Source organism: Myotis myotis, unplaced genomic scaffold, assembly GCF_014108235.1.
Source record: "Myotis myotis isolate mMyoMyo1 unplaced genomic scaffold, mMyoMyo1.p scaffold_m19_p_10, whole genome shotgun sequence".
NCBI lineage: Eukaryota > Metazoa > Chordata > Mammalia > Chiroptera > Vespertilionidae > Myotis > Myotis myotis.
The window spans coordinates 52,986,402-53,012,213 of NW_023416314.1; the positions used below are offsets into that span (position 1 = coordinate 52,986,402).

A 25,812-nucleotide genomic window follows, 5' to 3' on the forward strand; every position below is an offset into this window, starting at 1 on the left:
CCCCCGCCACCCTGAAGGGGTTGTGGCCAGCCTGCAAACAGTCCTCAGCCCCTCACCCAGGCTGGCCAGGCACCCCAGTGGGGACCCCCCACCCTAAAGGGGCTGTGGCCAGCCTGCAAACAGCCCTCAGCCCCTCACCCAGGCTGACCAAACCTCCATGGGGTGAGGGTCCCCCCTGGGAGGGCTTGACCAGCCTGCAAACAGCCATCAGCCCCTCACCCAGTCTGGCCAGGCGCCCCAGTGGGGACCCCCCCCCCCCCGAAGGGGTTGTGGCCAGCCTGCAAACACCCATTAGCCCCTCACTCAGGCTGGCCAGGCACCCCAGGGGGACCCCCACCCTGATCCGGGACACCCTCAGGGCAAGCCAGCCGGTCCCCACCCATGCACCAGGCCTCTATCCTATATAATAAAAGGGTAATATGCAAATTGACCCTAACAGCAGAACGACTGGGAATGACTGGTCACTATGACACACACTGACCACTAAGGGGCCGACGCTCAATGCAGGTGTCCCCTGGTGGTCAGTGCGCTCCCACAGGGGGAGCTCTGCTCAGCCACAAGCCAGGCTGATGGCTGCCAGCACAGCGGTGGTGGCGGGAGCCTCTCCCGCCTCCTCAGCAGCACTAAGGATGTCCGCCTGCAGCTTAGGTCTGCTCCCTGCTGGTAAGTGGACATCCCCCGAGGGCTGCTGGGCTGCCAGAGAGATGTCTGACTGCCAGCTTGGCCCAATCCCCCAGGGAGTGGACCTAAGCCAGCAGGTGGTCATCCTCCGAGGGGTCCCAGACTTCAAGAGGGCATAGGCCAGGCTGAGGGACCACCCTAGTGCACAAATTTTTGTGCACCGGGTCTCTAGTTTATAATAAAAGCCTAATATGCTAAGTGTCTGGTCGTCTGGTCGGCCGTTCAACCAATCAAAGTGTAATATGCTAATGATATGCTAAGGCTACTCAACTGCTTGCTATGACATGTACTGACCACCAGGCGCTCCGAACAACAGGTTAACTTGCTGCTGGGTCCAGCCAATCGGGACTGAGCAAGACGGGTTGGAAACGCCCTGGAGCCCTCCCACAGTCCCTCCCCAGCTGGCCAACCTTCTGCGTTCCTCCCCAGCCCCTATCGTGCACCAGTGGGGTCCGTTGGCCTAGACTGCGCCCTTTCGCAATCCAGGACCCCTCAGGGGATGTTGGAGAGCTGGTTTCTGCCTGACAGCGGAATGACCAGTCGCTATGATGTGCACTAACCCCCAGGGGGCAGGTGCTCAATGCAGGAGCTACCCCCTGGGGGTCAGTGCACTTCCACGGGGGGGGGCACCGCTCAGCCAGAAGTCAGGCTCATAGCTGGTGAGCACAGTGGCAGTGGTGGGAGCCTCTCCCGCCTCCAAGGCAGCAATAAGAATGTCTGACTGGCAGTTTAGGCCCGCTCCCCCAAGGCCGGACTGAGGGACCCCCGCCCCGAGAGTGGACAAATTTCACGCACTGGGCCTCTAGTTTCACAATAAAACCACTCCCACATATTTTAAATACCACATTTTCATATCTATATTATGAAATGTGAAAAATAACAAAGAACACCTATATTATAAGTAGAACATGGGTATTTTTTTTAATTAAATATTTTATTGATTTTTTTACAGAGAGGAAGGGAAAGGGATAGAGAGTTAGAAACATCGATGAGAGAGAAACATCAATCAGCTGCCTCCTGCACACTCCCTATTGGGGATGTGCCCGCAACCAAGGTACATGCCCTTGACTGGAATCGAACCTGGGACCCTTCAGTCCGCAGGCCGACACTCTATCCACTGAGCCAAACAGGTTAGGGCTAACATGGGTATTTTTTACCTACATGTGGCAAATTACGTAAACACAAGTTCAACTTCTTAGTGATACCATATAAAAATACAATTAAGAGCTTTACTGTCCCTTTTCATTTGCCAATCTATAGGCTAAATTAAGGATACCACCCTTACTCATTAAGAGATGGAGAAAAGGATAAGTAAGACTGTAAAAGAAAACAAGCTATAAAATACGGTTTCTCAAATTTTCACCATGTGTGAATTACTTAATGGGCACTGCACATAATATTATCAATTTATGTAAAAATATTCATTGCATTTTAAAACACAAGTAAAACATTTAAAAATGAATAGTAAGATATTCCTATCAGTAAGAGATGATTGTACACTCTCACCATCCTATGTATATCCAGTAAATCTATCTTACTTCTTATTTGAATTAAATTAGAAAATACAAATTCAATTACAGTTTGTTAGGAAGGCAGCAATGTTTGGTGGTGGCTCTATCAGACAGTGATGGATATGTTCATAAAATCTTAGAGGCTCCTTTTTCCCCGCCATCTGGGAGCCTGGGGAGGCCTGCCGGGAACGGACTTCTACAACGACAAATAGGTCTAGAAGACTGTGGTCCAAGGCCATTTTTGCTGGCTATAAGTGTGGTCTCTGGAACCTGAGAGAGCACACAGCTCTTCTTAAAACTGAAAGTACTTATGTTTGAAATGAAACTGAATTCTATCTAGGCAAGAGATGTGTTTATGTGTACAAAGCAAAGAACAACACGGTGACTCCTCGTGACAAACCAAGCAAAACCAGAGTAATCTGGGGAAGATAACTCATGCTCATGGAAACAGTGGCATGGTTGATGCTACATTCTGAAGAACCTTCCTGCTCAGGCCACTGGACACAGAATCTGTGTAATGCTGTACTCCTCAAGGATTTAAACTTAATAAAAAGTAAATTTTTAAAAATGTTCTCGTGTTTGTTTTAAAAAATATAGGCTGTACCTTAAAATATTTCTAAATCTGAGCATTCCTTCATTATATTCCAGTTACCTTCTTAAACCAACCATGATCTGTTGCCTGGATTATTGAAATAGCCTCATAGTCCGTCTCTGCCATCCCTCTATCTCTCACTTGTAGACTATTCTCAACACAGTAACCAGAGTAATTCTGAAACACCTAGATCTTTTTATGCAGCCCTTTGCTCAGAACTTTTAACAGCTCCTATCTTTGCTCAGAGAAAAGGTAAAATCTTGACCATCCATCAGACACTCTAATATCTGGCCCACCTACTACTTCTCTCTTGTTAACTCTCCTCTCTGCTATTGTCCCATCAGCCACCTTGTTCCTCATTATGCATCTCATTTAGAGCTTTTGCTCTTCTATTCCCTCTGACTTATCTTCCCCTGGATAGCTGAATGGATCACTCTCTAACTTTCTTCAAGTTTTCGCTGAGAAGGTGACTTCTGAGTCAAGTCCTCACTAACAACCTAGTTAAAACCGTAACTTTCTCTAACTTCACTGCCTATGCACTTTACTTATATTCTCCTTAGATTTAGTACCATCCAGTATACTATATATTTTACTTATTTATAAGAGTCCCAGTGCACGAAATTTGTGCATGGGAGGGGGGGGGTCCCTCATCCTGGCCTGCACCCTCTCCAATCTGGGACCCCTCGGGGGATGTCCAACTACCTCTCGCAATCTGGGACCACTGGTTCCTAACCGTTTGCCTGCCTGCCAGCCCCTAACCCAGCATTTTGACTTGAGGGCCACAATGGGTTCTTAAACTGGACCGGAAGGCCGGAACAAAAGCATGGATGGAGTGTTTGTGTGAACTAATATAAATTCAAAGTAAACATCATTACATAAAAGGGTACGGTCTTTTTTTTTTTTTAGTTTTATTCATTTCAAATGGGCCGGATCCGGCCCACGGGCCGTAGTTTGCCCACAGCTGCCCTAACCCCTCTGCCTGCCTGCCTGATTGCCCCTAATCACCTCTACCTGCCTGCCTGGTCACCCCTAACTGCTCCCCTACCGGCCTGATCACCCCTAACAGCTCCCCTGCTGGCCTGATAGCCCCTAATCACCTCTGCCTCACCACAAACCCGGGGCCCAGGATTTCCTCCTCCGGCTGGTCGCAGGCACCCGGGACCCAGGCTTCCCTCCCTCTGGCTGGCAGCAGGCACCCAGGACCCAGGCTGGCTTCGCCCAGGCCGGCTGCAGCCACAGGGGACTGTGGGTGGGTGGCTTGTCCCTCTCCCAGGCTGCAGCCTGGCTGGTTCCCATTCCTCTTTCACAAGCTCATTTGTGCCTGGCTGGTCCCCATTCCTCTCTCACGAGCTCATTTGTGCCTGGCTGGTCCCCATTCCTCTCTCCCCAGTGTTGAGTATCTGAGCAGTTACAGCGTGATGGCGTGAGGGCATGATGACTATTTGCATATTAGTTCTTTATTATATAAGATTTTATTGTCTAGCTTTCTCCTCTAGACTGTAAATTTCATGAAGCTGGGATTTATCTGTTGGGTTCACTCCTATAACTCAAGCACCTAGAACAGTCCTGAAATAAGCAAGCTTTCATTCAGATGTTTATTAAATCAATAAATGAAATTAACTCTAATATAGACCAGATTAGGAAGCAACTATTCACTGTAGAGTATCTTTGGTAATCTGTAAGATACTTAAAGCACACAAAAATATCATACTTAAAGTGAGTATTTTAACCTACAATATTTTTAATCTACTCTTGTTGCATTCGTTTTCATTTAAAGTATTTGGGAGTCATCTTACCTATGTCAAATAATAAACCATTAATTTCTTTCTTTGAGAGAAGAAAATCATTGTGAATATTCTCAGAATTGGTTTTCAGAGACACATCGTCCTTTTTAGTCAGACCAAAACACTATTTTGAAATACTTGTGGGAAATACAGTTCAAGTCTGCTGCTTGACAAGAAATACTGGGCCTTGGGCTCAACAGAGCAATTTGGCTATGACGACATGAAAGTAGTTGAGACTACCTTGGGAGAATGTGTAGAATGAAGGGAGAGAAAGAGATAAGGAAGAAATCATGAGGAAACTAAAGATCAGAGAACAATAACTGATAGGTATGAAGACTGGTATCAGAGAAATGAGGGAACAGAGCATCCTAAGAAGAAAGCAATCAGTATTGTCAGAAACTACAGGGAGGTGACATAAGATGAGGACTGAAAAATATTTAGATCTAAGTGCACATTAGTGATTATTTAGTTTTATTGGGATATAATTCACTTATATAATTCACTCATTTCAAGTATGCAATTCAGTTGTTTTTAGTATATTCAGAGTTGTGAATCATCACCATAACCAAATTTCAAAACATTTCTATCATCTCTGAAGAAATTTATTAGCAGTCACTCTTCATTCCCCACGCCCCCGACAATCATTAGTGATTTTCAAAGAGAGCAGTTTATACAAGTGTGGAAAAGTGAAAAATAGTAAGGAATTACAAATAACAAGGGCATATTATCCTTAAGAGGACTAGGAGAGACAGGTAGAGTGGAAGAGGTGTCAGGAATGGCTATTTAAAGTGGGAAGTGCCTGACTGGTGTGGCTCAGTGGTTGAGTGTGCACCTATGAACCAGGAGGTCATGGTTCAATTCCCAGTCAGGGCACACACCCAGGTTACAGGCTCGATCCCCAGTGTGGGGTGTGCAGGAAGCTGCTGATCGATGATTCTCTCTTATCACTGATGCTTCTATATCTCTTTCCCTCTCCCTCCACTCTGAAATCAATAAAAATATCCTATCTAATAATAGACAAACATGGTAATTGACCATACCTTCACTACACCTCCCATTGGCTAATCAGCGCAATATGCAAATTAACCGCCAACAAAGATGGCGGTTAATTTGCATACATAGGCTCCAAGTGGCAGAGGGAAGACTGAAGGCGAGCTGGAGCCGCGAAGATGTAAGACTGAAGGCGAGCTGGAGCCGCGAAGATGTAAGACTGAAGGCGGCTCCAACCGGAGCAAAGACCTGGGTCCCGGGTGCCAGAGGAAAACCTGTGCCGGCAGCCAGGAGAAGGGAAGGCCTATTGCACGAATCTCTTCGTGCAACAGACCTCTAGTTTTAAATAAATAAAGAAAGTGGGAAAGGACTTCAACATATGGTAGGTTGAAGAGAAGGATTCAGGGAACAAAGACTAAAAGGTACAAGAGCTAGAAGATAAAAACTAGTTCAGATTCTGGGTTTGGTGAATAACAGAATCAGAAGCACAGATGAAAGCACTTGCAAAGGAAGAGATACCTTAGGAGACTGAAGTGATAAAGGTAAGAAAACAATGGATGACTGGCAGTGGGGAAAAGCCAATGGTGGAAAGTATATTTACTTCTCATTATCTAAACTTTAATAGACTTTCAAATATTTCATCACTGGCAAGCTTTACTATTTTAAAACAAAAGTGACAAGTATGCAATAGCAGGATTTTCTCTATTAGGCAAAAAATGAAATTGGAGCCATAAGCTGGACATAAGAAGAGGCCCCCCAGTTTCTTCACAAGAAAAATGGATGAGCTTAGCCTGGCTCCTGCATTCTTTAATCTCAATACCACACATAAGATTATGCTTTGCCCAAGTACTACAAACAATTAATAAAGGGCTTGATTCTCCCATTTTGACAAAAATCAATAGCTACACTGTTGTCGAATTAGCATTGATAGTCATTATACTTACTACCTTCAACCCTTAGAAGCAACATTCCACACATAAAAGATTCATAACCAGGGCATTCATCCAGAATAACTTTCTATATCTACACATGTGTACAACTGTATATGTTTGGGAGGGAGATACAGTTATAGCAAGAGGTTCCTGTTGAAAGACTTTTTACTGACAAAGTAGTTTTCATTCTAACTCAGCATCCCAACAGTAGTACTGCTTTGTGGAGATAATTGCTGAACTTTGGACTACTTTATTGTTCATTCATTTAACATGAATAATTAAATACACTCTAACATCACCCAATTCCAACATGTCAAGTAACAGAAACCTTTTGTGCTAAGTCCTATGGTATGTGCTTCCATTCCAACTTGAATTAAGATAGGAAAAAATAAAACTGAGTAGCAAATGAGAACCCCCAAATAGAGAATAATAATAATAATGAAAAACTGATATGAACACTGGAATTTTGCCCCCAAACTCCATTAATTTCTATGGCTAACAAAATCTTGATTTCACATGACACCAATTGCATGAAATTGCTAGTTTCGTAAACAGTGATAAGAGGAGAAAATGATGGACCCAAGCTCAAATATCACACCTCCCTCTGTGTAATCTTATGCAAGCTACTTTATCTGCCTTTGTCTTAGTTTTCACAGCTGTAAACACAGATCACATGTCATAGTGTTGTGTGGTTAAATAAAATTATATAGATAATGCCCAGTACATAACAGAATTAAAAAATATATCTGTCAAGCCCTGGCCGGTATTTCTCAGTGGATAGAGCGTTGGCCCGAGCACTGAAGGGTCTGAAGGGTGGCAGGTTCGATCCCAGACCCTGGTCGAGGGTGGTTGGGGTGTGCGCAGGCAGGATGCAACAAATTGATCTCTCTCTCTCTCTCTCCTCTCTCTCTCTCTCTCTTTCTCCTTCCCCACCCCCGGCCTCCCACCCTGCTTCCCTCCCTTCTACACTCTCTAAAAAGTCAATGGAAAAAACATCGTTAGGTAAAAGGATTAACAAAAATAGTAATAATTATAACATCAGTCCAATTATTGGTCCTATCATTATAAACCGAAGCTTACTGCCAATAAGCATATGAAAAGATGCTCAACATCATTCATTAGTAAAATGCAAATCAAAACCACCAGATAGCACTTCACACCTTATAGAATGGCTATATTTAAAATACAAAGACGAAAGAAAATAACAAGTGTTCATTTCCCCTAAGAACAGGAACAAGACAGGGATGCCCCCTCTCACCACTCCTGTTCAACATAGTACTGGAAGTGTTAGCCATTGCAATTCGGCAAGAAGAAGAAATAAAAGGCATCCAAATTGGAAAAGAGGAAGTAAAACTGTCCTTATTTGCAGACGACATGATATTATACATACAAAACCCTAGAGACTCCATCAAAAAGCTACTGGACTTAATACATGAATTTGGCAATGTAGCAGGATACAAAATTAACCCCAAGAAATCCGAGGCATTTCTATACACCAATAGTGAACTTTCAGAAAGAGAGATTATAAAAACAATCCCGTTTACCATCGCACCAAAAAAATTAAGCTACCTAGGAATAAACTTAACTAAAGAGGTAAAAGACCTCTACTCAGAAAACTACAGGACGTTGAAAAAAGATATAGAGGAAGACATAAACAGATGGAAGAACATACCGTGTTCATGGATTGGTAGAATCAACATCATTAAAATGTCCATACTACCCAAAGCAATCTATAAATTCAACGCACTTCCCATTAAAATACCAACGGCATACTTCAGAGATCTAGAACGAACTCTCCAAAAATTCATCTGGAATAAAAAAAGACCTCGAATAGCTGCAGCAATCCTGAAAAAGACCAAAGTAGGTGGGATCTCAATACCAGATATCAAGATGTATTACAAAGCCACTGTTCTCAAAACTGCCTGGTACTGGCACAAGAATAGGCATATAGATCAATGGAATAGAATAGAGAGCCCAGAAATCGGCCCGAACCAATATGCTCAATTAATATTTGACAAAGGAGGCAAGAACATACAATGGAGCCAAGATAGTCTCTTCAATAAATGGTGCTGGGAAAATTGGACAGATATATGCAAGAAAATGAAACTAGACCACCAACTTACACCATACACAAAAATAAACTCAAAATGGATAAAGGACTTAAATGTACGACAGGAAACTATAAAAATTCTAGAAGAATCCAAAGGCAACAAAATCTCAGACATATGCCGAAGCAATTTCTTCACTGATACAGCTCCTAGGGCACTTGAAACTAAAGAGAAAATGAACAAATGGGACTACATCAAAATAAAAAGCTTCTGCACAGCAAAAGAAACCAGGAACAAAACAACGAGAAAACCCACTGTGTGGGAAAACATATTTGCCAATGTCATATCCGATAAGGGCCTAATCTCCAAAATTTATAGGGAACTCATACAACTTAACAAAAGGAAGATAAACAATCCAATCAAAAAATGGGCAAAGGACCTAAATAGACACCTTTCAAAAGAGGACATTCAGAAAGCCAAGAGACATATGAAAACATGCTCAAAGTCACTAATCATCCGAGAGATGCAAATCAAAACAACAATGAGGTACCATCTCACACCTGTCAGACTGGCTATCATCAACAAATCAACAAACGACAAGTGCTGGAGAGGATGTGGAGAAAAAGGAACACTTGTGCACTGCTGGTGGGAATGCAGACTGGTGCAGCCACTATGGAAGACAGTATGGAGTTTCCTTAAAAAACTGAAAATGGAACTCCCATTTGACCCTGTGATCCCACTTCTAGGAATATATCCCAAGAAACCAGAAACACCAATCAGAAAGGATATATGCACCCCTATGTTCATAGCAGCACAATTCACCATAGCTAAGATCTGGAAACAGCCTAAGTGCCCATCAGTAGATGAATGGATTAGAAAACTGTGGTACATCTACACGATGGAATACTATGCTGCTGTAAAAAGGAAGGAACTCTTACCATTTGCAACGTCATGGATGGAACTGGAGAGCATTATGCTAAGTGAAATAAGCCAGTCAATGAAGGAAAAATACCACATGATCTCACTCATTCATGGATAATAGAGACCATTATAAACTTTTGAACAATAATAGATACAGAGGCAGAGCTGCCTCAGATTGTCAAACTGCAGCAGGAAGGCCGGGGAGGGTTGCGGGGCAGGAGGTAGGGGGGTAAGAGATCAACTAAAGGACTTGTATGCATGCATAGAAGCATAACCAGTGGACATAAGACATTGGGGGATAGGGGAGGCTAGGGGACTGTCTAGGGCGGGGGGATAAAATGGACACATATGTAATACCCTTTGTAATACTTTAAGCAATAAAAAAAAAAAAAAAAAAAAAATAACAAGTGTTGACAAGGATGTAGAGAAATTTGAACATCATACTTTGCTGATGGGAATGTAAAATGGTACAGTCATTTTGGAAAACACTTTTACATTTCCTCAAAAAATTAAACAGAATTACCATATGACCGCTCCTAAATATACACCCAAAAGAATTAAAAAACAGGGACTTATAGAGAGCATTTGAGATCTTGCTCCCCAGCATATGTCATCAATTTAACTCAAATAAAATCATAAAAAAATCAAAAACAACAAAAATACAGATATTATATACCTGTACACAAATGAACAACAGCATTATTCACAATAGCTAAAAGGTGCCTACAACCCAAGTATCCATCAAGAAAAGGATATACAAAATGTGGTATATTACATACAATGGAATATTTATTTGACCATTAAAAGAAATAAAGTTCTGCCCTGGCCAGGTGGCTCAGTTGGTTGGAGCATCATGCCATACACCAAAAGGTTGCAGGTTCAATTCCTGGTCAGGGCTCATACCTAGGTTACAAGATTGGTCCCCAGTTGGGGCGCATATGAGAGGTAACTGATCAATGCTTCTCTCTCACATGAATGCTTTTTCTCTCTCTCTTTGAAAGTCAATTTAAAAAAAGCCAAGTGAGGATTTTAAAAAAAAAAGAGAATAACATTTTGAAACATGTACAAAAACATTATACAAAGTTAAATATGCCAGACACAAAAGGACAAACATTTCATGATTCTACCTATATGAAATACCTAGAACGGGTAAATTCATAGAGACAGTACATTAGCAGTTACTAAGAGCTGGAAAAAGGGGGGATGGGTAGTTACAGCTAAATGGTTACAGAGTTTCTGTGTGCGGTGAAAATTTTTTGGAAATAGACAGTGGTGAAAGTTGCATAAATATAATTAATGTCACTGAATAGTACACTTAAAAATGGTTAAAACCTGACCAGAGAGATCAGCTGGTTAGAGCGTTGTCCCAACATGCCAAGGTTGTGGGTTTGATCCCTGGTTAGGGTATATACAAGAATCAACCAATGAATGCATAAAAAAATGTAACAACAAAAACTGACGTTTCTCTGTCTCCCTTCCTCTCTTTCTCTCAAATCAATACCTTTAAAAAAATGGTTAAAATAACAAATTTTATGTTACAGAATTTTAAAAAGTCATCTTGACAGAAACCTTCACACAATTTTCCATCTTCAAAAAACTTAATTCTAGAATCATATCTTTGACAATTAGCAAACATCAATAGTTTACAAACATAAAAAAAATAGGGGAAACCAGATCGCTGTACTATTTTAATTTTTCTGTTATCTAAAACTGTTCTAAAAATTTATTTAATTTTTTAAGACAGCTATTGAATCTCAAAATTATTATGCTAAGTGAAAGAAGCCAGACTCAAAAGGCTGCATGTATACTGTATGATGCCAATTATATAACATTGCGGAAAAGCAAAATTATAGGAATAACAAGAACAAAAATTAGTTGTTGCCAGAGACTGGAGGGTGAGTGGAAGAGACTGATTAAAAAGAGTCATAAGTACACTTTTTGGAGTAATGGAAATATCCAATATCTTAATTGTGGTGGTAGTAGTTACACAATGTTGCTATTTATCACAATGTATAGAGCTGTACACCTAGAATGGATGAATTTTATTATAAGTAAATTATATCTCAATAAATGATTTTTTAAAAATGTAAACAGTTATGTTGTCATGTCATTCATTGCAGTACAGGCAGAATTCCAGTCTGATAAGTGTCATCATGAGGTTTAGTCAAATAAAAACAGGCTATGAAACCCAGAGCCAAAGAGCACCTTTTCCCAACTCAGCACTGTGACCTAAAACAAAAATACACACACTAAACTAAAAAGAGGAGTCAGAACAGTTATAAATTACATTAGAAACACATATAAAGTAACTTAATAGATCAATGTGGCTATGGCAACTCATAGCAATATGGTTTTGTTGATCGAATTAGATCTCCTTTAGTGCTTATCTTGGGGGGAAAATACAGGCGTCACATAATTACCAAAACTTCAAATAGAACATTTTAAAGTGTTTTACTGTCCCCTAATTAGACAGGTATTTTCCTAAGTCTACCTATCTCTCCCATCAACATCCATGTTTTCCCCCCCACCTCACCAGAAGGTAAGTACCTGCACTGATTTCTATTGTTTCCTCTCATCTTCTGCACCGTTTTATCTTGAAAGGATTTTTGTCTTTGCTTTTTCCTCTCATTCCACAGCAGAACTATAACAATACTTAATCTCTTCCTGCTTCTTCTGTTATTTTCTGAAGGCAAACTGCCAGTTTCTGTTTTTATAGGAAAACACTTTTTTTTAAAGAGCCTGCTTCAGTACTGCAAAATATAAACCAATTTTCTTAACTCTGCTATTCCTTTCTCATAATCAAATTCCTTATCAAATCCCTACTCGTTTCACAATAGGAACAAGCATTACTCTGCTGCTCATTTATAGTCACTGACCTCTCCTTCAGTCCTCTTAACCATGTCTTTCATACTACTCAAGCCACGAGTTCATAGCCTGTGCTAAGATTTCCCTAATCATCCAGATAATATAAAATTTTGCCATTGGCCTCTAAATTCTTTATAGCAGATGTCTATTTATTCTCATCTCTTACCTCACCTATGTCCTGTCCTTATCTTTTCAAATAAAGCTTGCAAACCTTTCCTTATTTATTTTCTCTTATCTAAATTTCCTCCAAAATTGTTCTCTGTGCACTGAAATAACTCTGTCCTTGACACCTCATCACCTTTTCCTACACCAACCCTGTAGGACCTAAATTCTTGCCAGAGCAAGCATGGCTCAGTGGTTGAGCCACGACCTAAAAATCAGGGGGTCACAGTTCCACTCCTGGTCAGGGCACATGCCTAGATTGCAGGCTCAAGGCAAATCAATGATTTTCTCCCATCATTTATGTTTTTCTTAAAAACATATTTTATTGATTTTTTTACAGATAGGAAGGGAGAGGGATAGTTAGAAACATCGATGAGAGAGAAACATTGATCAGCTGCCTCCTGCACACCCCCCACTGGGGACATGCCCGCAACCAAGGTACACGCCCTTGACCAGAATCAAACCTAGGACCTTTCAGTCCGCAGGCCGATGCTCTATTCACTGAGCCAAACTGGTTAGGGCTCATCATTGATGTTTTTATCTCTCTCCCTTCCTCTCTGAAATCAATAAAAATATATTTTAAAAAAAGATCTAAGTTCTTTATTCAAAAATCTTGCCTCGTTAACTCTCATCTTTTTAAAAAGTACCTATACTATCTCTTTACAGCTTTTATTTCCCATTAACAAGTTTCTATAACTACTTGTAGTTGGTCTTTTCCTAAGTGGAATATAAACTCTCAAAAGGTAGGAAGTACCCATTATTTTATAGTAGTACATATTCCAAAATCTGGTAAGTGCTATGCATCTAAACAATGAAGTACTATATGAAGAGATGCACTGAAAAAATACTAGGCTTAGCATTGTAAGACAATGTTCAAACAGTGCCTCTAATGTATTATGCTAAACAGTCACAACCTCACTGGGCTTCATTTTCCTCTTTAAGAAAATGAGAAAAAAGCCCAGCCGGTGTAGCTCAGTGGTTGAGTGTCGACCTATGAACCAGGAGGTCATGGTTCAACTCCTGGTCAGGGCACTGCCCAGGTTGCAGGCTCCATCCCCAATAGGGGGTGTGCAGGAGACAGCCAATTAATGATTCTCTCTCATCATCGACGTTTCTATCTCCCTCTCCCTCTCTTTTCCTCTCTGAAATCAATAAAAATGAAAAATAATTGTAAAAAAAGATTTGCCTTGTTTACTCACAGAAAATAAAGTCTGTGAAGGTGAAAAGCATCAGCTAAGTTATAATCAGCAGTCAATACAAATACAAAGGTATTATTTACTTTGTCACTGTTAGTCATAGGCACTTGTTTAACACAAGGCTCTGGTGTTTTGTGTTCTTTTTAAACCAAACTCAATGATTAGCAAATTATGTATATCAACATTGTACATTATTCACATAAATTTGAACTGTTGTACTATAATACTAACAAAGACATATACTTAAGAGTAAGGATGCTAATTATATAGTATCTTACGTAAATGCATTCTCAAGGTTAAAAGATAAATACTTGTTGCTAAACCTTCAAATCAATTAAAATCAAGAATGTTTAAAAATCCCATTCCCTTTTATAAACAAATAGCTGAACTTAAAATTTTAAGACATATAGAAGGTAGTTTGGTTTTTTTAAAAATATGTGGGTGTTTTTTAATTGACTTTAGAGAGAGATGAAGGGAGAGGGATAGAGAGATAGAAACATCCATGAGAGAGAAACATCTATTAGCTGTCTCCTTTAAGCCCCATACTGGGGATGGAGCCTGCAATCTAGGAATGGGCCTTGATTGGGAATCAAACCCAGTGACCTCCTGGTTCATGGCTCAACCACTGCGACACACTAGCTGGGCTAAAAGGTCATTTTAAATTACATAAATCTGCTTAACTGCCTAAAATGTCCATGTGTACTCTCCCATTGTGCTTTGGATCCATCACATGTTGTAAAGAATAGATACAAAATATAAAGGCACAAAATAAAGACATCAAAAATGTGACTCCACCACAGAGATAAGGTCAACAGGTTCTTCTAGTTCCAACCATAACCCCATAAACAACCTGAAAGACACTCCACAGCAATATCATTTCCAAATATGACCATAATTCCAATAAAAAGAGCACCATGGATGAATACTATAAAAACGATTAGAAATTAGAAATGACTTTCACATTTTCCTTTTCAAGCAGGAATCTAAGATAGAAAAGCAGAATTTTTATACTTTAGATCTGCACTGTCCAATATGGTAGCTACTAACCATGTGCACCTATTGAGTGTTTGAAATGTGGGTAGTCTGAAGTGAAATGTGTTGTATGTGTAAAATGTACGCTTACAAAGAATGCACTCATTCCCTCTCCATCTCCCAGTCAGGTGATCACATCCTTTTCAGTACTACTTGGATCTACTACTGTCCTTAAAACCAAAGTGTTATAATTTGTGTGTTAGTCTCCCCCAGATAAACTAGAGAACTTTAGAACAAGCACTGTCTCATTCATTTTTCTATCCCTGGAACCACTGGAGTGCCAGGCACCCTTGCTGGGCCCGTGAAAACAATAAGATCTTTCAGAGGGTAAAGTTTTAGCCCTACTGAGGTGCAACTAACAAATCAAATCATGTACTATATAAATGCACGGCACTAACACATTCACCTTTATCATTTACCTGCCTTAAATTCTATGTAGAATATGGCAAATGAAAAGTTTGGTCTGATGCTCTGATAAGAAGTCTGAGCTCTTGGGAAATCCAACACCCTCATTAGGGATAAGTTCGCTTACTGAATGAGCTTACCAAGTAAGAATATTGTGCAAGATGAAAGAAAGATTCCTAGATATGGGAACTGATGCAGCCATCTTCACTTAATTTAAAATTTTGGAACCATTCATGGCTGAAGGAGAAACAATAACATGTTAATATACAGCTAATTACATAATAGTTTCTAAAATTCCTAAATGCAAGCATGCCAACTTACGTATTCTATAAAACAGGAAAAAAAACAAAAAACCCACACAAACTGTGAAACTTACGGGTGAAAACATTAAAATATATTGCTTGCCAAGAAAAATGGCTAGCCACATGCAAACAAATAGCAACAGAGATTTTCATCAGAAAAAAAGAAAATTGCTTTAGAATCTGTTAATCTAGGCAAAAATAACTTGTGGAAGCTCTGTATGCGGCTTTGCACAGACATAAAAAAATCACTTCTGAATGAAGTTTGAGCTAAATCATAAAATTTCTATTTTCATTCAGTCCTCATGCCTTTCGGTCGGTACTCGATGACCTCAACTAAGGCGCTTCGGTCTGATCTGCCACCGGGAACAGGGGCGCCCACCCCAACCACGGCAGCGCTGCTCAGGCTCCTCGGGAGGCTCGGCCACCAGCCAAGGAGGCAAAGGTACAAAGTCTGTCCTGGAACCGGTGTCCCCGGGCCGCCTGGCGTGCGGTCTTCCCCCCTTTCAACGGCCTTCGCCGCTCTCCTAATAGCTTTCTTTTGTCTGAATCTCTTCTCACCTATGGCTTCGATGCGCCCAATAAGTTAAAAAAAAAAAAAAAAAAAAAAATCTTCCCAACTGCCTGCCACCACCTGGAAAGATTTCAGGCTATCTCTTTAATAGGTAATCGTGTTCAAAGAGAAAGGAGGCCTCTTTCCTTACACTCAACACCCACGGTTAAAAATAAAAATATAATTACAACCTCAACTTCTATCAGGAGACGTACAGGGAAAGAACTACTACAGAGTCTTCCCCGTCCTTTATCGCCAGACTCCCCTCCTCACCTCGCGTTTCTCCTTCCTCGTTTCCCCTCTCAAACTCTGCTCCCCGCTCGCGAAAAGAATTCCGCAGCTCGAGAAGCTCGTCCTTGGAGCCAGACCACTTAAAAGTGAGGAAAATAAGTATGGGCTGCTTTTCTCTTCAATTATTTATTGTTCCTCCGCCGCTCAGGAAGTTCATCTGACCGCCCTCCCAGAAAGATGATGCGCTCGATACACACTGAAATAAACAGTCTTCCCCCAAGCAAGTGGATTCGCGGCAAAAAAAAAAAAAAAAAGGCAACCGCGGGGAAGTGGGATGAAAAAAAGGATCATTAGCCCCCAAAGTCCGAGGTGGGAGGGACAACAAGGTGAAAAGGGGGTGAGGGAAGGGAACGTAAAGCGAGAAGGGGAATACACACTCGCCAGACCCAACCACTTCACGTTTCGTCAAGAAAACCACCGGCCAGAGAGACGCCAGCCCGGTCCCCAGGGACAAGGGGGTGGCCTTTCCTCCCCCTTCGGGGCTGAACGAACTCCCAGCCCCCCGCCCCAGTTGCCGGTCAGAGGGCCTGGTAGGGGCGCAGGCCCCTCGCACCTCCGGCGGGGCAGTCGGCAATGGCCTGGGTGGAAGCCAGGCCCGGAGGGAGGTGAGTCGGGCTGGGGCAGCGCCAAGAGGACGGGATGGAGGGTCAGAGGCGGGCACCCGCGGGATTGGCGGCCGCGGCAGGGACCCTTCCATCCCGCAATCCCCAGGGTCCCTCGCCGCCCTTGCGGAGCTGGGTTCCTGGGACCAGCCTCCGCCGCACCCGCCGCTCCTCACCTCACGCTGCCTGAGCCTCCGTTTCCACCACAACCCGAGCCGCAGCCGCCGCCACTGTCCGAGCCATTTTCCGCTCAGCTGCCTCAGCGGCCGCGGAAAGCTTCGGCGGACTCCGCGGCCAGCCAAGCATAAACGTCACTTCCGGTCTTGGAAGCACCGCCTTCCGTGCCCAGGCTGCTTGCGGATTGGCTGGTCGGACGGCCTACCTGAGGCAGCGGGGCGGGGCTTGGGCGCGTCCTGCGAGGTGCCAGCTGGGATGGTGGGTGCCAGGGTCTGGCTTTCCACTCGGGAATGTCGAGCGAGCGCTGGGCGCCTCGCACCTCAGCCCCAGACGAGGGGAGTGGGGCCTCCGTGGACTCCGGCCGGGCCTCCAAAGCCCCGCCAACCGCTGACGTGCTCCGTCGTTTCCGTGGCCTCTCGGGGACTCCGCGCTCGCCCCCGTCCGGGCTGCGGCTCCCAGATTCGCGGTCTCCGCCCCAGGCCGCGCGGAGATTCGTTTGTGATTGGAAGACTGGAAGGAACAGACGAGATACAAAAACCCTTCACTCCGGCCAGCATTTACCGATTCCTCCCGGCGGAGCGGTGCTGTGGGGTGTGAGGTTAGGGACCCATCAGGTGGCTGTAGAAAGCGGCTCCAGAAGCGCTCATTTAACCCTCACAACAGCCCGGTAAAAAGCCCAGGAAGTCCCAGCCAGTCGTTTCTTTTCTACGACACAAACTATCTTCACATACAATCTCCATAATACCTTTCTCATGGTCGCTGAATGAGAGCATGCGTCTAAAGCGGTTTGTCCTCAAATGTTAGGTTAAAAAAAATTACATAACCATGTCAAGCAGGTAGGAAAATATCCACATTTACAGATGATGAGGCTGGGAACACGATTCAAATTGGGTACTAACTCCAATCCGTAGCATTTTACAAGAGATTTCCCTTAAACAGCAAGAGAAGGGGTTGGCTCCTTCCAGGTACTCACAATCGAATGTGGTACAGTGATTTGAGCTGCAATTCTGATTAAAAATACTTTTTTCCCCCCTGAATTTGTGAGAAGTCTGTAAGTAGAAGCGTATCTCCCACACATAATGGGAGAGAAATCTAATATTTTTTTCTTTTTTGAGGGGGGCTCGAGGGGGGGGGGGTGTCGGGAGGATTTGTGGATTTGAAGTGGATGAAGTTGTCTAATTGCTGTAATAAATGTGCCTACACCTCCCAGGAGATGAGACTGGATAGAGTTGTTATTCTGTGAAAAGTTTAGAAGCAACTGGCTACCAACTCTAGTCCAACCACCCTTCCTATTCCTAACTTTCCAACCCCCTCCAGTCACACATACTTCCAATCAGGCTTTACACACCCTAGAAGAATGTCCCTTAGGAATTCCCTTAGTTTCACAGCATTGTTCTACTTTATCTTCTCATCAAAGGAGGAATTTCGAGAATTGGCAGCTCTTTCATAAGATTAAAAGGAGAGGGGAAACCCCATTTATCTTGGGGCTGGTATCCTAGCTCTGCTCCAGAACAGAGTGTACCTTCAGAAAAGAAGGAAGAGGCTTTGAGAGAACACTGTATCTTGGGGGAAGATTAACTTTGACTTACTTGTATTTTTCTTCAATTTTTCTTAGGAGAAATATTTTCCCTGGGTTCCAACAGCAGAGGACTCTTGCTTGAATGAGTTCCTTGTTGCAGTTCCACCTTCATTATTTTCTTACTAGAGGCCCAATGCACGAAATTCGTGCTGGGGGGGGGGGCCTCAGCCCAGCCTGCACCCTCTCCAACCCAGGATCCTTTGGGGGATGTCCAACTGCCTGGTCTCCTCTGTCCCCCTTCCAGCCTGGTAGCCCCTCACTGCCCCCCCCCCAACTGGCCAGCTTGCCCCTCACTGCCCCCCTGCTGACTTGGTTGCCCACAACTGCCTCCCTGCCTGCCTGGTCACCCACAACTGCCCCCCCCCCCCCCGGCCAGCCTGGTCGCCCCTCATTACCCCCCTGTGCCATCCTGGTTGCCCTTCACTGCCCCCCCCTGCCAGCCTGCTTGCCCCAGGCAGCCTGCTGTTCGGTGGTTGTGTGAAGGCATCCTGACCAATTTGCATATTCCTCTATTATTAGTATAGACTAGAGGCCTGATGCACGAAGTTCATGCAAGAGCAGGCCTTCCTTCCCCCGGCTGATGGCACTGGCTTCCCTCTGGCACCTGGGACCCAGGCTTCCCTCCTAGCCGTGGTTTCGTCCGGAAGGTCGTCCGGAAGGACGTCTGGTCTAATTAACGTATTGCACTTTTATTATTATAGATGGTTCTTGAATGGTCAGTGCTTAGTAGGCTCTGATCGATGAGAAGAGTCCCAATAAGAAGAGGAAGACCTTCTACCATGTGAGGATACAAGGCTATGTCCCAGTATAACCAGAAACCAAGGGGTCTGAGCTGCCTGTCACTGCCTGAGCCAATTAAGCAGAGATGGGTTGAATCATATATGAGTGTTTATTCCAATAATGCTGGCAGTATGGGAGAGCCGCAGGTCATCCACAAAAATCTGCTCTGTCCCTCCACATAAGCCAGTTGCTTATATTGGATAGAAGGACAAAGATTACTTGGGAAAGTAAGAATTACAGGCATGGGAAAGTAGGCACGGTATAATCTTTATAGGTTACAGGCAATGCAGGCTGGGAAAGTTGCAGAGGGCGGGCACCTCTGCTCTACCCCCACCCCACCCCACCAGATTATAGGCCATAGGGGCTGGGGGTTGCAAAGGACATGCTGGGGGTGCCTCTGGGACTAGATTGTTTCAGCCACGAGGTTGTAAATCTTTCCATAATGGTAGGCAGTTTCGGGAAAGGAGATTGGACTGCATTCCAATGTTAGCTCCCATGTCCCAGGGCATACAACTCTCGGCCAGGTAGGAATATGCTTTTTCTAATCAGAACAGAAAAATCACGGTTAATAGAGCATGGTTCATATTTCTTATAATTGTAGCTATTCTATTCTGCCTCTAACACTAGATCTGTAAGAGGACCCTCGCCCAACCATGCTGGCACTCATCAGATTTCCTGCCTCTAGGAATGTGAAAAATAAATGTTTATTGTTTATAAGCAAGAAGAAGGAGGAGGAGGAGGAGGAGGAGGAGGAGGAGGAGGAGGAGGAGGAGGAGGAGGAGGAAAGGAGAGGAAGAAGAAGGAGGAGGAGGAGGAGGAGGAGGAGGAGGAGGAGGAGGAGGAGGAGAAGAAGAAAGAGGGTTTGATGTTTCTTCAGATCCCGAAAGAGCAGCTTTTAAACTGCCAGTTATCAAGAATCTGAACTCTCTTAGCATATCTTATCTGTCTGGCAATGGGCATATGAAGATGCATGTATAAACAAGAGAAACAGACTCCCAGGAGAAAGTGCATGCTGGTGCTGCTATAATTTGAAACCAAATAGAACATAGCTGGCAGCTATTTCTCCTTTTCCTTCTCCCACTGGCATTTGTCACATAAGAATGTCCAAATCTGTAGAGAATTTTATAAAAATTTACTTGAGCAAAACAGGATATACCTGAAGGCAAGATCTCAACAGACTGAGAAAAATGCTTCTCAGAACAACACTTTGCAGTTTCTTATGCATTTGGAATTAAGGAGTGAACAAAGGAAGATTACATGAAGGTGGGGTAAAACAAGGTAGGGATTGGATTAGCAGCAGTTCTCAACCTGTGGTTCGAGACCCCTTTGGGGGTCGAATGATCCTTTCACAGGGGTCACCTAAGGCCATCGGAAAACACATATATAATTACATATTGTTTTTGTGATTAATCACTATGCTTTAATTATGTTCAATTTGTAACAATGAAATTGGGGGTCACCACAACATGAGGAACTGTATTAAAGGGTCGCAGCATTAGGAAGGTGGAGAACCACTGGATTAGAGCATTGCCCCGAACACTGAAGAGTCTGGGGTTCAATTCCCAGTCAAGGGCACCGTACCTGGGTCGCAGGTTCCATCCCCACCTGGTTTGGGGTGCCTGTGGGAAGCAATCAATCAATGTGTCTCTCTCACATCTCTCTCTCTCTCTCTCTCTCTCTCTCTCTCTCTCCTCCAGTCCCCGTTCCTCCCTTCCACTCTCTCTAAAAAAGTCAATGGAAAAAATATCCTCTAGTGAGGATTAACAACAACAACAACAAAAATAAAAAGATTTTAAAAAGAAAAAGGCTGGTTTCCTTTGTCATTCAGATCTGTTTACTTGTCACCTTCTGAGAGAGAATCATCTAATCTAAAATAATCACCTGGTTCTTATGTATAGAACATCAATTTATTTTAATGGTCTATGAAGTATCAATTACTGCTGATACTTTTTAGTTCACAGTTTCTCTTCCACACTAGAATGTAAGCTCAATGACAGCAAGGACTTTGTCACCACGAATTCATCTACATTTAGAGCAGGGCCTGTCACAGAGCAGGAACTTAATAATTGTTCAATGAATGAATAAATTTACTTCCATTTATATTTAATATCCTCTCCTCAGTTAAAAAGACATAGCCAAGCCTCACCTCTTAAAGATTTTAGAAATGAGCATAAATTATGAAAAACAAATGTTATTTAAATGGAATCCCCGCTTTGTAAACCAAGGGTGGGGAGCCTTTGTACTGCCACTGAGTATCCTAAAAGATTTAGTGGAGAGTTACTACATAAAACATAAAATTAAGTTGCAAACTTTTCAAAGAAGAACTAGCAAGTGTTTCCTTCCTGTGCTTCCCCCTGTCCTCCTCCCGCAGCCTAGGTCTACCACCCCCTTTTGGATGATTCTACTTCATGTGCTTTAAAAAAGGATATACATTGTGTGCATCATAAAAGGAATATGTGTAGGATATGAATCGGGAAATAGCCAATCTAGGGGGGTAGGGAGGTGAGTGGAGGTGCAGGAGGGTAGAGGAGGGATAAATGGTGATAGAAAAAAATATAAAATAAAGAAAAGAAAGACAGATGCCTTCTCCCCTAAAAACAGGACCACTTCTATTAAAAAAAGAAATAGTCAGCCTACTCTTTTCTCTTCTCCTCTCCCTCCCTGTAAATACTATGAAGAAAAACAAAATAGCTGTGACAGGCACTTGAAAAAGCAGCTAACATCTTCTGAGAGCTTAATAGGTGCCAAACTCTAAGAGATTTAATGGACTAACTCATCTATGCTTCACAATCACCCTATGGGGGAGGAACAATTGTACTTCTCATTTTATAGATATAAAACACAGAGTGGTTAAGTAACTTGCCTGGGTCACACAGCTAATAAGTGGTGGAGCAGGGCAACCTGATTCCAGTGCCCAAATTATTAATCATCTACTAGTATCATGCTGACTTAGAGGATGGCATGTCAATGAGTCTGAATGCTTGTCACCACTGTAGTCCTCATTGAGGAGGGTGAGTAAGGAAAAATACATGGGGTGTGGAGGTATATGTCAAAACCACAGGTATTCTTTTTTTGTACCATGGATCCTTTTGGCAGTCAGGTGAAGTTTATAAAGTACTTGTTCAGAATGTTTTTACATACAAAGCTAACATACAATGGAAGTCAGTTACATTGTAATATAGTTCTCAAAATATGAAATTAGCATTTGCTATAATAATAGACATGCTACTTTTTGAAAATATTGATTGATTGATTTGAAAGAGAGAGAGGAAGGGGGAGAAACAGAGAGAGAAAGACAGAGACAGAAACATCTATTTGTTGTTCCACTTATGCATTCATTGGTTGATTCTTCTATGTGCAGTGACTGGGGTGCAACCTTGGCATATCAGGACGACACTCCAACAAACTGAGCTTCCAGGCCAGGGCACAAAATGTGCTTTTGAATGGACTTAAAACCACTCTTATGTGAACATAGTGCATGACAATTTTAAAAAATATATATTTTTATTGATTTCAGAGAGGAAGGGAGAGGGAGAAAGAGAGAAACATTAATGATGAGAAAGAATCATGGATCAGTTGCCTCCTGCACGCTCCACACTGGGGATCGAGCCCACAACCTGGGCATGTGCCCTGACCGGGAATCAAACCCTGACCTCGTGGTTCATAGGTAGATGCCCAACTCCTGAGCCATGCTGGCTGGGCAACAATTTTTTTTAAAGAAGGGAAAGATGATTATTTGTCTCTCTGCTGAGAATATGGTGTTATTACCTCTCAACAGGGTCTGAATTTTTCTGTATAATTATTGTCAGAAAGCATGGCTGGAGATCAGCTCTTCTTACATTCAGATATTGTTTGTGGTAGGTGTCTTCCAACATTTAACTGATTTACTGACAAAAGACTTATACAGCACATAAACTATAAAGTTATCTGGAAAGTAATTTTTAAAAACTAATTTATTAATTTCAAAAGCTCAAAGGAAAGAAGTACTATTCATGGAGGATTACTTGAAGGATACATAATACATCCATTTCTCTAGACATTCTAAGTGTTATTTCTGATTTACAGCTGCTAGAATAAACTCTGTAGCTGGATTGCCTCTGGACCCTTGTAGAATTGCTTTTATTGAGTTTCACTTTGGATTTATGCATTAAAGTTAGTTTAAGAGATGGCCCCAGGAATCTTGCTGCTGTAATTATTGTATGGATATTGCTGAGGACTTTTACCATTATGTCATAGAGTGACTTAATAAAGGAACATTTCTCCAGATCTTATACCAGGAAGCTACATTTCTCTTAAAAACTACTTTGTTTTGATCACAGGGACATGAAATTTCATAATTGTTTATGTTTTCCTATTGTTTCCTTCCTGGAAGTTCAGAATCAAATATGCAGCCCAGATATAGTTATTGTTTAAAACTGTATTAAAGTGTATAATATGCACTTTGATAAGCCAATACGAATAGTTGACTTTATTTTCCTCCTCCTGTTTGCTTTCACTTCTGACCTCCCCACAATCACTTCACCCATTTATTTCCTGTATATTTCTAGAAGTTGCTTCAAATCCTTTTGAGAACACATACACTTCACATATTTGAGAACATATTTGCATATATATGTTTAGAGCGATGCTCAAGTATTTGGAATAGCAGGATTTTGAGCTAGGAGTTTGCTTGAATACTATTTTGAGTATTTTTCATAAAAGCAAATCTTGCATTGGAATTTGTTTGTTTTTTCCTTATACTCCATTGCTTCTGATATCTCTCCAACCCACGTGCAAACTCCTCTCCACCCCTGCTTTTTCTTATGCTCTTCCCCACCCCTTCTGCTCCTCATTGCCAAATCTTCCTCCAAGGATTGCAGACCTTGATGTTCTTTCAGCCTGGAATGTTCTTCCTGACTGGCAGCTTCTCAATGGCTCCTCAGAGAGGCTTCCAGACCCCAACTCTCTCTAAAGCTGACCTTTGTCCCCTACCCACCCCACCTCATTGCTCTCCCTCAAGGCGTCCTGCTTTTTTTCTTCATAGCACCACCTTCTGTCTTGTTTTATTATTTCACTCACTATTTATCTGTCTCCTCCTTTAGAGGCTGAACTCTGAGGGGAAGGAAGGACTGTGCTTCATCTAGGTCTTAAGATGAATGAATAAATTGTTCAGCCCAAGAACTGCAAAAAAAATCTCTTTCATATGTAAGGATAGGTACCTATCCTGAATTTACTCCTGACTACAATCCCTCACCACATTTAAAGGCTTCGAATCCTCTTTGTTTCATGTTTTATGATGGATTTCCTCAGCCACATGGTGAGTTTTTAATTATTTGGCTAATGCTTAGAAGAACACTGAAGGTACAGCTAGTAGTGTCTGGATTTCAGCAAAGACTTTAACTGGTCTCTTGTGATGTTCATGAGGGCAATGATGACAGAAGGGCAAGAGAAGGAGGCAGAAAGGAAGCTTATATGTATTGAAAACTGCTGAGATTAGGCAAGACAGGAACCAGTGAATGCAAGTGATAGGAGGTGGAATTGGCTCACTTCTCAAACAATGAGGGTAACCCCAAAATAGAATGTTTCCTTGGAAGGGTTATTGAGGACATTTCATTTTCCAGATATAGTTCTGGGCACTAGGAATAGAGCACAAACAAGATCTGGTCCTTGTTCTCATTGACAGGCTAGTGAAGGCTGGAAGGAATCCATTTCAGAAATGTTCTATTAGTCCTGGAATTGTGGATTCCAGCCCTGGGCAGAAACCAGATTCAGAGGGGGAATGGCAAAGCGTATGAACATTTGTTGAGAGCTTACTATATACCATGCACCATTAGGAGGGCTGTACACAGCCTCCGCATTTCCTTAAGACCCAAAGGAACTTGAGGGCAGGAGCATTGTAGTGTTCTTGGGTGCCCCAGGGTGCTGAGTGGGACTGTGCACATAAGAGACACTTGGTATTCAATTGATTATCATTCAAGTGCTTCAATGGTAATGAGAAGCTAGTAGCATTCTTATGCCCTTAATGCAGAAGGTAAGATAAAAATTAATACCCCTGACTGTGAAGCATCCATCTTATATAAAAACTGCTGTTTGAAATTTTAACCTTGCTGTTTTGGCTTCTGTAAATGCTTGCTTGCTTAAATAATAAGGAAAATAAGACTACTCCCATTTCAGAGAGGCCATAAACCTTCCCCAGATGAAGTTATCAGTGCTGGCGTCAGGCCAAGCCTTTGGTCAAGGTCTCAAAGCCCCAGCACATAGGGCACTTTAAGAACTTGCAAAGGGGACTGGAAAAACCCCATATTTGGGAGATAAGGAAGGTAAAAAGATATAAATAGGGAAAATTCCTCCATGTTGGGGCCCAGAATTTGAAATACAGTTTTCTCTTGGCCCGTGTGTAATAATAATAATAATAATAATAATAATAATAAAG

At 42.4% G+C, this 25,812-nt stretch overlaps 1 protein-coding gene and 1 pseudogene across 7 annotated transcripts in view; one reads left to right on the forward strand and one right to left on the reverse strand.

Annotated features, from left to right (window-relative positions):
* The window catches only part of PIK3C2A (phosphatidylinositol-4-phosphate 3-kinase catalytic subunit type 2 alpha), a 96,860-nt gene extending 79,684 nt beyond the window's left edge, over positions 1-17,176 (reverse strand). For 4 of the 7 annotated variants that reach the window (XR_004970441.1, XM_036325549.1, XM_036325548.1 and 1 more), the window contains exon 1: positions 17,041-17,176. The gene's annotated coding sequence lies outside the window, so the exon portion shown is untranslated. Of the gene's footprint in view, positions 1-15,259; positions 15,357-16,244; positions 16,342-17,040 lie in introns of all 7 variants that reach the window. The other 3 variants (XM_036325545.1, XM_036325547.1, XM_036325546.1) reach the window with 3 other exon arrangements.
* Positions 1,824-2,733, forward strand: LOC118665425 (annotated as a pseudogene).
* Positions 17,177-25,812: the final 8,636 nt, after the last annotated feature.